Source organism: Bison bison, unplaced genomic scaffold (assembly GCF_000754665.1).
Source record: "Bison bison bison isolate TAMUID 2011002044 unplaced genomic scaffold, Bison_UMD1.0 scf7180017864352, whole genome shotgun sequence".
NCBI lineage: Eukaryota > Metazoa > Chordata > Mammalia > Artiodactyla > Bovidae > Bison > Bison bison.
Genome location: NW_011494924.1, coordinates 267,018 through 279,117, shown reverse-complemented (window position 1 = coordinate 279,117; position 12,100 = coordinate 267,018).

Below are 12,100 nucleotides of genomic sequence, written 5' to 3'. Positions count from 1 at the left end.
AAATTATTGAAGAATTCTAATGGGAAACCTGTGTGCATGCGTGCTAAGTTGATTCTGTCGTGTCTGACTCTTTGTAACCCTGTGGACTGCAGCCTGCCAGACTCCTCTGTCCATGGGATTCTCCAGGCAAGAATTCTGGAGTGGTTGCCATGTCCTCCTCCAGGGGATCTTCCCAACCCAGGGATTGAACCTGTGTCTTTTATGTCTCCTACATTGGCAGATGGGTTCTTTACTGTTAGCGCCACCTAGGAAGCCCTGATGGGAAACCTGACGGCTTCATAAAAATGTTAACAAAAAGGACTAGTTACATAGGACTGAGTGAACTGGTGAATATAGTTATAATTTTTATGGTTTCCATCTGAAAAATTATTGGTTTGATCTGTGTTTTCCAGGTGTAAGGAAAACCTTCCCCTCAAACTCATTATGACTTAAAGTCACTTGGTAAATTATACCTTTGAAAACAGAATTGAAACACTTACCTTTTCCCTCTGTCTCATCCCTACAGAGATTGGAAACTTTTAGGTTCCCAGCAGTTTTATAGGATAAGTTAGGAAGGCTAACTCACTAACAGGTACAGAAATCTCAAGGTATGTTGGCGACCTTGAAAAGGGAGAAATTCACCTTGATCTGTCAGGTGATATCTGTGACAAGCTCTTGGCATGACTTTCCTAGCCCTGAGAAGTCTTGTAAAAGTTCAGTCTGAGACTCTATAAAAGTTTCAGCAAAGCAAAACAGGCCTATATCATCAATCATAATTTATATAAATCATCAGGCCAAGTTTACTGAGACCAGGCTTATTTTGCAAACAGATTGGTCTTAATTTGGCTATATTTGGTAAAAACTGAAAACTGAAACTGTTTGTTGCTCAGTCATGTCTGACTCTTTGTGACCCCATGAGCTGTAGCCTGCCAGGCTCCTCTGTCCATGGGATTTCCTGGGCAATCATACTGGAGTGGGTTACCAGTTCCTTCTCCGGTGGGTCTTCCTGACCCAGGGATCAAACCCTGGTCTTCTGCATTGCAGGCAGATTCTTTACCGTCTGAGCCACCAGGGAAGCCTGGTACTTTGGTAAAAATGAGGTTAATTATAGAGATAAAAAAGATTATGTTTCAGTGGATATTAAATAACAGTTCCATTAACAGAGGTCTGTATTTACTAAGACTCACCTTAAAACAATGCTCAAACAGAGGAGAAACTACACTCCTACTAGCGTAAGAAGAAGACAACATCAGAAGTAGATAGCTAGCTCAAGATCCTCGACCTGACTCATATCATTATTTATAATGTTTTCTTGACTTCTTGAATTTTGCATATGAATCAAATGTTTTTCTACCATGGGCACGATCCAATGCTATGTTTAAAAATCAATCCAATTTTAGGTTTGTGACCAATTACAGCACTTCTGGGTTACCTTGGTGGATTTCTCCACTCTAAGGCTCTAACTGGTTGGCTTTTAGGAAATATATTTTAAAAGAAAAAAGTTATAGTCCTGTTCAAGACACTATTTATATTACGAGGTAGAATTCCCTCACCTGGCAAACTAATAATGCCTACTCTGATCCTGGCCATAAACATGAATTTTCCTCTATTACTTAAGCTCAATCAGAGCAACAGGCAAAATTGAGCTTGGAATAAAAGGAATAAAACCTCCCATAATTATGGGATGGGTTTATGTACAGTATGGTAATTTAAGTTTAAAGGCTTCTCTATATTGGGAACAATTATATCATACTAAGGATAATCAGTCTAGTAAACTAGAAAACTGGGCTGGGTGCCTTATGGACAGTGCCAATATATAATTTCCCTTAAAGATAAGGACTGGTACAGAACAGACTAAGTCAGAGACCTGAGATATACTGCTGTTGCTGCTAAGTCATGTCTGACTGTGCGACCCCATAGACGGCAGCCCGTTAGGCTCCCCATCCCTGGGATTCTCCAGGCCAAGAACACTGGAGTGGATTGCCATTTCCTTCTCCAATGCATGAAAGTGAAAAGGGAAAGTGAAGTTGCTCAGTCGTGCCCGACTCTTCGTGACCTCATGGACTGCAGCCCACCAGGCTCCTCTGTCCATGGGATTTTCCAGGCAAGAGTACTGGAGTAGGGTGCCATTGCCACTGGGTTGCACCTGATGGAAGTTCTTGACTTATAGTCTTACTTATGACCTTACTAATACTGCTTGCTATATTATTTTTTTATATTGCCTGTTTTATGAAATTGTTTCTTTCATTACCAAATAAACCTCTGATAAACCTCTAATAAAATGATGATATAGTCCTGTATGAGATCAATGATTGTAATAGTGTAACTCTGGATATGGGAAGAGGCAACAGGGGGAATATTTCCCTGGACATAAGAGACTAGTAAGACAGATGGTCCAGAGACCTTTGGCTACTGTTAATAAGACCTAGCCCAGATTTTTGGCCACTGTTGATAAGACCTAGCACATTGAGTGGCTTATTACTGAAACTTTTGCCAGACCTGGGGATGAACATTCCTAGCATCATGGGATGAAATGGTCATAAACTGCCCCTCAAGCCATGGTTGTATTCATGACCCTGAAGGGGCCCTGCCAGCTGAAAACCGGCACTTGCTGTCAGTCTCTGCAAGAATTAGGTCAATGGCCACTGACCTTCAACATACCTTAAAAGGAGTTCAAGGTGGAGATCAGGAATGAAGCAATTTGTGCTCTGGGGAAAACTGGCAAAACAGGCCTCTAGATAGTTAGGCACTTTCAGAAAAAGATTTTTAAGAGCCCAAACTCTTGTATCTTCTCATATATAGAAAAAGCACCAAGATCATTAATTGTGGGTGACATCTGCTTTGGCCATTAAGGAGAGAGATGCAGTTGAAAGTAAAGATGGAGTAGCTGTGGTTCAGACGTCCAAGGTAATACTAGACCCGACTAGACGAGTCCTTGAATTGGGAAGAACTTGAGTTATCTGAGCTGTGTTAGACTTGGGATGCCACCAGCCACTCTCAAAACAATGTCTGCTGGCAGTTGGTAGCTGTAATTATGGTTTCAAGGTATCCTCTTATAACTATTAAATTTTTAGAAAATGAAATTGCTTTAGATCAGATATTAGTAGAAAAAGGAGACGTGTAGTGGCCAATGGCTGAAATTATGTATATGTTAGTACCACATTGGAAGTTAAAATCTACTTAGATAAAAGTTCTAGTTATCACCTCTCCTCCAACTACTTCTAATTGAGTTTGTTACTCTAAAACCGAGGACCAACGGGTTGAAATTTTAATCCTATGAGACTCAGATCCATGGCCTGGAATTCAGAAATATGTCCAATTCAGTGTCTATTCTCCAAATTGAGGCAGGACTATGCCCATTTTGGCAGAAGTGGCCAGAGATGTCGTCACCCAGTTCCCTGAATTGAAACTGAGCAGGACTCTGTGGGCCTCTGGAGAACAGAGACCTAAGATAAAGGCAAACTTGGGATGCTGGAAGTGTACCACCAGAGCATCACGAGGCTTTAATGGTTTCAGCCAGCCTGGGAACTGGATGCCCTCCATCCACACACCACACGCACACTCCTTGTTCGACTTTTATAGTCTAGGAACAGCCCTACCGCCTCTGAGGGCTCACTGCCTGCCAGATACAGCCTCCACCTGCAAGTTCATTGCTATCCCCTCATTGTTGTTGTTGTTTAGTAGCTAAATCGTGTCTGACTCTTTGTGACACCATGGACCATAGCCCATCAGACTCCTCTGTTCACGGGGTTTCCCAGGCAAGAATACTAGAGTGGGTTGCCATTTCCTTCTCCAGGGGATCTTGCCAACCCAGGGATCAAACCCTAGTCTCCTGCATTGGCAGGTGAGGTCTTTACCATGGGGCCACCAGGGAAGCTCTCCCCATTGTACATAAGGAAATGGAGGTACACAAAGGTGGGAAGACTGGCTCAAGTTCACACAGCTTTGGGGACAAGATGGCAGGATTTGAATTCCAGTTCATCGGACTCTGAAACTTGTGCTCTCAGTCTTTCAGCCATCATCTGCTGCCACCTTCCCTTGCCTGCCACAATTGCATTTATGTTTCGCAATATCTGCCTGGCCCTGAGATTACTATTTACTTGGCACGCATTTTGGTAAATGGAATCAGTTTCAAACTTAAATGCATTTGATTTTCCACTTCTAACAGAAAATTCTCTAACACTACCAAAAGTGAAAGAACAATATCGCTTCTCAGAAAAAAAGGTGACAGCAGGATTATAGTGATGAGATAATGGCTATAATTAAGATAAGATAAAGTCTATAATTAAGCTTCGTGAGCACTTATGCACCCTTGTGTGAGCTAACCCATTTAAGCCCACTCCAATGTCTGGAGTTGGGCACTGTTTTATCCTCATTTTGTGGATGATCCTCCTTCAGAGAGGTGACATACTTTTGCTAAAGCCACGGTGAGCCACAGCATGAGTTGTAGAGCTCTAGCTGGGAATGTCACCCACTCAAGGCACCTGGGGGGGAGAACAGGCAGTGGCTGGAGAGGCGTTCAGGACGTACCCAAATTCTGCGGAGGACTGAGAAAGAGCAGAAGGGGAATCCCTTTCTCACTCCCAGCGATGGTGTGGGAGGCAGCCCGGCTTCTGGAAAAACTGCACCAAGCTCTCTGTCATGCACCAAGAAAGGTGAGGAGCTCTTTCTGAGTGTGACTGACCTGGAGGACAAATCTCTTACTGTGTGGGTGGCTGTGTCCCCTGGCACCGGCAGAGGCTCCAAAACCCAGACCGAGTGAGTTCTCAAATCCCTTTGTGTCTTTTCTGAACTTGGGACCTCCCTGGCCTGTGAATGTCTTGCTTTGGGCTTATCTCGACTTCCTGGAGGCTGGAAGGAGAGCCCAGGGACCCATCTAGCACCTCTCTTGAAGTCACCCCACAGAGGTTCTTGTGTTCACTCGGTCACCCGGTCCTCCAGGAGAGGAGAAAGAGGGAGTTAGTGGGTGACCCAGGAGACCCACCTGGGAGTTGGGGGCATCCAGGGCCTCTTTTCAACATTCCCCTTTGTGTTGGGAAGGGTCGTTCAGGACGCCCTCCTGCCCGTTATCTCTGCACTTTCAGCATCTGCAGCCCCTGGGAGAGGTCATTCTGGGCTTTCATGGGGTTCTGACTTCTGGCCTGTTTTCAGTCATTTCTCACCTCCCCAGCTGCCTCTGACCTCTCCCCCAAATGGTGTCTCTGGCCTCCCTCCTCTCCATGCCACTGCCAGGCCTCAACTCAGGCCTCATCATTTCTTCCCTGGGGCAACTGCAGTCAGTCTGGTCTGGCCCCCTCATATCTCCTCTCTGCAGTATAGCCAGAGACCTAGTATTTTCTTAAGAAAGTTTCAAACACAGAGCAGTTAGTTTTACATATAACACTACATATTACCACCTAAATTCTGCCCATCCATATTTGTTTGATGCATTTCAGACTAAATTGCAGATGTGAGTACCCTTCCCACCAAGTCCTCAGCACGTGTGTGGTGACCTGGAATTCAACCTTGCTTGCAACTGGGCTCTCGGCTTGAAGGAGGCCAAGGTGTACCTGTTTCCGGTTGTCTGACACCTGGAATCCAACATAGGCTGCCTCCTCCATGATGTTCAAGTTCACCCCAAGGAGATCAAAGTTGTGTGCCCGTGAGAAAGTGGGGGCCACGTCAGCCCTGGCCTCCCAGATTGGCTCCCTGGGTCTCTCTCCAAAAAAGTTTGGTGATGACGTTGCCAAGGCAACTGGGGACCAAAAGGGTCTGAGGCTCACAGTGGAACTGACTGTTCGGAACACACAGGCTCAAACATCACAGCCCTCAAAGAACCATGCAGGGACAGAAAGGAGCAGAAAGACATTAAGCACTTTGGAAGTATCACTTTTGATAAGGCTGTCGACATTGCCTGATAGATGCACGCTGGTCTTTAGCTAGAGAACTCTCTGGAACCATCGAAGTGATCCTGGGGGCTGTCTAGTCAGTGGGCTGCAGTGGAAAAACTTTCAGTACACAATGAGAAGCGCAGATCTTAAGTGTTCATTTGCTGAGATTTGACAAATATGCACACCTGTGTAACCCAAACCTGTATCAAAATACAGAATTTCGCCATCCCCTTAGAAAGTTCCCTTATGCCCCTTTCCAGTCAATTTCACACCCTCTGTCCCCGTAGGGGGAGTGGGTTCTCATTTTTTCCTACCGTAAATTGGTTTTGTCTGTACTTGGTTTTCATGCAAACAGAACACGCTGTACGTACCCGGCTGCACCTGGCTTCTTTCCCTCAATATACAATGAGCTTATTTACTTATTCTTTTATGTGCTTATTGTTTGTTCTCCTCCCCCATCACCGGACGAGGAGCTCATGAGAACTGCAATGTGGTCCTGTCCACTGAATCGCCCCCAGCACATTGCCACGCTATGTGGCGCAGAGTAGGGGCTCAATACGTGCTGGCTGAAAGTGCAGCAGTGGTGACCGGCGCCTGCACTCTTTTCGAAAAAATGTCTTTAAGAAAATCAAGTATGAAAATAATATACAGAGGGGACTTCCCTGATGGTCCAATGGTTGACTCCATGTTTCCAGTGCAGGGTGTGTGGGTTCAATCCCTGGTTGGGGAACTAAGATCCTGCATGCTGCACAGTGTGGCCAAAAAAAAAAAAAAAACAACTCACTAAATAAAATAAAATAAAAAATGGCTTTATAAAAAAGGAAAAAAGAGGTGTATGCTAGGGTAAAATTATAACAAAATAATTTTAAAATGATACATACATACATACACAAAGATTTGTGCATTTCATTTGATATACATTTTACCTTAAAGTTAAAAAACATGCGCAACTACCGAACTCTAGTCAATGAAATGTCTCCTGGAGTGTTTAAAGACATAGTGGACTGCTATCTGCAATTTACTTTGAAATGCATAAAAAATAAGATGGAAGGATGGATAGACCTTTATGTGATAGGGCAAGCATGGCAGATTGTTCATTATAGAATCTAGGTGTAGGTATATGGGTTTTTTTTCAATTTCCTGTATGTATAAATATGTTCATAGTAAAATTATTTTCAATTTCCTATATGTATAAATATGTTTATAGTAAAATGTTGGGGGAAAGTCATACATATATAGGATAAAAATTTCACCAATACAGAAGGATGTTGAGTGAAGCCCAGGTGCACAATTTCCTCATTCCAGCCACTCTACTCCCTTGGAGTTTTATTCGTTGTGGATACTTCCTGGTCTGTCCTTCCAGAAAGGACTTATCCTTTTGCAACAATCATAGAAGGATCAACCCACTCGGTGTTTTGCACCTTGTTCCCTCACCCATCATTAATGTGTCTTGGAGGTTTTCCCCACATCAGCACATATAGATTGACTCTTTCATTTCACAGGCTGTATCGTACCATAAACTTTCCCCCTGTCTCCAATAGTGAGCATCTCACGCACATGAATTCCACCCTTTTCAGTGCCAGATGGCACCTTGAGCCAGTCCTCCCACAGCTCTGATCCTCTGCTATGAGAGGGAGTGGAAAAGCACAGCACAGAGTTGTTCCACTCTCAGGCCCAGGGACTGGCCTTTCCCAACCTCGTATTAGTCCATCATCTGTGGGGGTTGTCCCCTAAGGGGGTGGGACCCATCCTGTTGGCTGAAAGCTGTTCTCTAGAGCAGGGGGAGCTGTGAGGCTCTGCCCAGTTGAGGAGGGGTGGGGGGATAGTGCCAGCATCTGTAGGCCACTCCTTTCACTGCTTGGGCCGACTTGCTATTCATATTAAGTTTGCTCTCTGTGGGCTCAGCCACTCCAGAATTCTATGTGATATGGACTGAACTGTGTTCCCCTAAATTCATATGTTGTAGCCCTAACCACCCAATGCCTCAGACTGTGAGTATATTTGGAGACAAGGCCTTCACCGAGGTGATCGAGTTAAAATGGAGTCATTAGGATGGGCCCTACTCCAGCTGGCTGGTATCCTAATAAGAAGAGGAGATCACACCGGAGGCGAGGTTGCATGGAGGGGCCACCATGTGAAGAAGCAACAAGAGACAGGACACCTGTGAGCCAAGGAGAGAGCCTCAGAGGAAACCAGCCCTGCCGGGACACTGATCTTAGATGTCCAGCCTCCAAACTGTGAGAAAATACATTTCTGTAGTATTTTCTTATGGCTGCCCTACAAAACAGATGCAGTCATAATTCGTGGGAAGTTTCCAAACTATAAATAACTGGAGTCCATGGTATTGCAGCGGATCATAAGGCCTCAGCCGATACTTAAAATGCTGTCTGTTCCCAGTTGTCCTAATCCTCAGCCCTTCTGCTGGGCCAAGAGGCTGGTTGGTCACCTGAATGGATGGTATCACATCAGGCACTCAGTGCTGGTCCTTGTTGGTGGCAGGTCATACCTACCTTCGGTGGCAGTTACTAAAGCTGCTTTGGCATTCCCAATCTCTAAATCTTATTTCTTCCAGGTCCATGATTAAATTATTATGGCATCTTCCTCAGCCCACAAAACAGTGACTATCTGGCCATTTCTCTCTTTTCTCAATTGGATGACCACGTGTGCAGCCTGAAGTTTGCCCACTTCAGGATTCCTTCTCATTCTCATCTTTCAGGGTCACTCCTGAGTGAGCAGAGCTATAGTGAAACAGCATCTGTTTTCAGTTTAGACCAACTTCTTAAAGGATCACGCTCAGGTTTTTTTCTCCTCCATCAACTGGTCACGCAGCCATAGGTGTGAACCAAGAGAGAAGTGGAAGGGCAAAAACACGAGTAGGTGACATCTGTGACACGGGAGATGGACATCCGGCCTCACGCTCAACTTATTCTTGTAGCTTATTTATGCCCCCTGGACCTTAAACTCAAGCTAGATGTACTACTTCTACCTGATGTTGGATGGCTACAGGTCCTGCCTGACCCTATGACTTGCTGGGTAACTGTGCCTAGTGCATGATGGGAAGCTCTGGCCTCACGGTCACTTGATGACCAATGAGGAGCTGTTTTTTCTAATGGTGTACAGTTCTCTGCTGAAGATGGCATGGGGCTTGTCAAACACTCCACATGGCATCTTTATCTATCACAGATACCTCTAGTACCATGGGTTCTGTCTCATCACATGGCTCAAACAAGTGCTGCTTAAACTGTAGCCTGAAGCTGCTGCAGAGCCCTCGACTGCTCTGGGCTCAACTCAAAACTTGCACAGAGTAGATGCTCAATAAATATTCCCCTCTCTGGGTGAATGGAGGTGGGGGCGGGGGCGGGGGGAGATACAAATGCAAATGCCACTAGGGTAAATTTTCCAGAAAAAAAAAAATACAGAAAGCCCAGTTAAATTTGGACTTCAGCTCACAAATGAATAATTCATAGTTTAAATATGTTTCATGCAATACTGGGGACATACACACAAAATATTCATTGTTTGTCTGAAATTCAAACTCAACCAGGTGTCCTGTATTTTTATTGGTAGATCAGGCACCCTACTTTTAGGGCCAAGCATTTAATACCATAAGACAGTTTGGTATGCTGGAGGTGCGGGAATAGGTGAACACATTTGCAATCAGTACCCAATAGGAGAAGAATCAGTAAAAATGAAAATGTGCTGATTTGGTTGGAGGATAGTGAGTCTATAACCCCTGACAAAGAGCTTGAGCTCTAGAGTTCGACTTCCGGAATCTGAAACTTGAATCTGCTGCTCACAGTCTGGATGACTTTAGGTCATAGAGTCCTCATCTCTGGGTGAGGATTAAATAAGATTCTGCCTTTAAAGGGTTTAGTAAGGTGCCAGGCTCACCATTACTGCCAAATAAATGTTCATTTTCAAGATGACTGCTGGGTTGCCATGCAACAGCTCTCTCTAGTGGTCACAGGGCTATGTGAGAGTTCTGGCTAGGGCCCTGGAGGTCTACTTGGCTTCTGGCTATCCAGAAGCCAGGCTTTCCAGGCATCAAGAAACTGGTCCCCCATTAGAGGATCTGAGGATCTGATCCCAAAATTCCAATCATTCACATGTCACCTCCACGATTTCTGCCCCAAACCAGCCACCATTACCTTATTACTCCTTTCAATTGTCTATTTTTAAAGAAAATCTATTGTAATAGGAAACGTCACAATTTTCAATTAAAAGTCCCAGCATCATCAACTTTCAGAAATAGAATGTAACCACAAAGTAGATATAAGTGAAACAAAAAAACGTGAAATTTCATGGAAAAGTGTGGTGAGAGTTGGAGGATCTCACTTTCTCTCTCTCTCGATTGTAGCCAATTCACCCAAAGTACTAAAGACAGACTAGCCCCCAAGTGAGACTTTCTTCATGCTGCAGTCACAAGAAGGGAAAAAGAAGCAACAGAGAACAAAAATGTTTCCCCGTTGGGATTTCATGCTCTGTCTGAAGTCATCTCACAAACCATCAGCTCTGGAGGAGACAGAGAGGGCAGAAATGTTGAAACTGTGCCCTTTATCTCCACTTCAGTCAGAGTATTTCTACTTTTATTTGATTTGAATGTAGTGGGAAGGAAAAACTGCTTTTAGACAAACAGTCAAAATAAAAATAACACAAAATCCAAACTGGATTGCAGCCACTTCCACCTTATTGGGAGGCTCAAGATTTTAACTAGGGAGCAAAGTCTCATTTGCTTAGGAAAACATGCTTCTGAGCCTTTGGCCATTGAGAGCAATGCCCAGGGAAGCATCTGGAATGGAGAGGGGGACAGTGGTTTTTAAAACATGCCCACAAATTCTTTGATGTGCCCTTCAAAGAGGGGACTAATTCTCCCTTTGGGGGTGGAATGGATTTAGTGACACACTTCTAATGAAGAGAAGATAGTAGAAGGTGATGATGTGTGACTTTTAGAATGAGGTCATAAAAGATTCTGCAGTTTCCCTTTCTTTTTCTCAGATCGCTTGCTCTGGGAGAGGCCAACTGCCATGTTGAGAGGACACTCAAGCAGACCAATGGAGAGATCTGAGAGGCAAAGTACTGAGGGTAGATTCTCCAGCCCTGGTTAAGTCTTTGGAAGACACAGTCCTGGAAAACATTTTAATTGCAACTTCATGGGAGACTCTGAGCCAGAATCACCTAGCTGTTTCTACATTCCTGACCCACAGAAACTGTGATAGAATAAATGTTTATGGTGTTAAGCCAAAAAGTTTTGGGGTAATTTGTTACACAGCAATAGATAATGAATACAAAGGGAAACTAAGGGAACCAGGTATTCAGCTGCAGCATAAATAAAACAGCACCCTTCCTGGGGAGAGAGTTTTCTTCTGAAACAAGGACTCAAATGCTAAAAGTCTCCCATTTCATAGCTTAGAAGACCGATTCCCAAAGAGGAGGATACCATGCAGTGAGTTCTGCTCTGCTGCATTGCAGCTAAAGCTCAAGAGGGCCATGGGATTGTGACTGGTCTTGGCTACTTTGCATTTGGGGTCACATGCAAGTGGGAGTGGGGTCTGAACCAGCATTCCGTCTCTGGCTCTTGCTCCACTGCCTTATCAACTGCCCAGGTTCTCCACTGTGTCCCTAAGAGGAGTAGGAACCCTCCCTGCACCCTTGCATCCTTAAAAAAATACTCATGTATTTATTTTTGGCCGTGTTGGGTCTTGGGGCTGCAAGGACCTTCCCTAGTTGTGGCAGATGGGGTCTACTCTCTAGTTGGGGTGGGTGGGCTTCTCACTCTGGTGGCTTCTCTTTGTGGCAGAGCATGGCTCTAGGGCATGTGGGCTTCAGTAGTTGTGGTGCACAGGCTCAGTACTTGGGCTCTTGGGCTCTAGAGCACAGGCTCAATAGTCGTGGTGCATGGGACTAGGTGTTCTGTGGCATGTAGACTCTTCCCGGACCAGGGATCAAACCCATGTCTCCTGTATTGGCAGGCGGAGGTCATAGGACTAACTGCCATATCGAAATCTGGAGAGACAATGAATACATAGAGTTATAGTCAAGAACAGCTTACCTGAAGCAGAGGCTGCTGGAGCTGGTAACTTGTAGGAACATTTAAAAGGTAATTATGACAAGTTCCTAAAAACTTGAATGTGGACTAGCTTGAGAGTCCACAAGATTCCTGGGGATCCAGTCTTAAGGCCTGCGTACCATTTTGACAAATGTCCTTAGGGAAAGACAGTTCATATTGACTGGCTGAATTCTGAGTCAGGTCA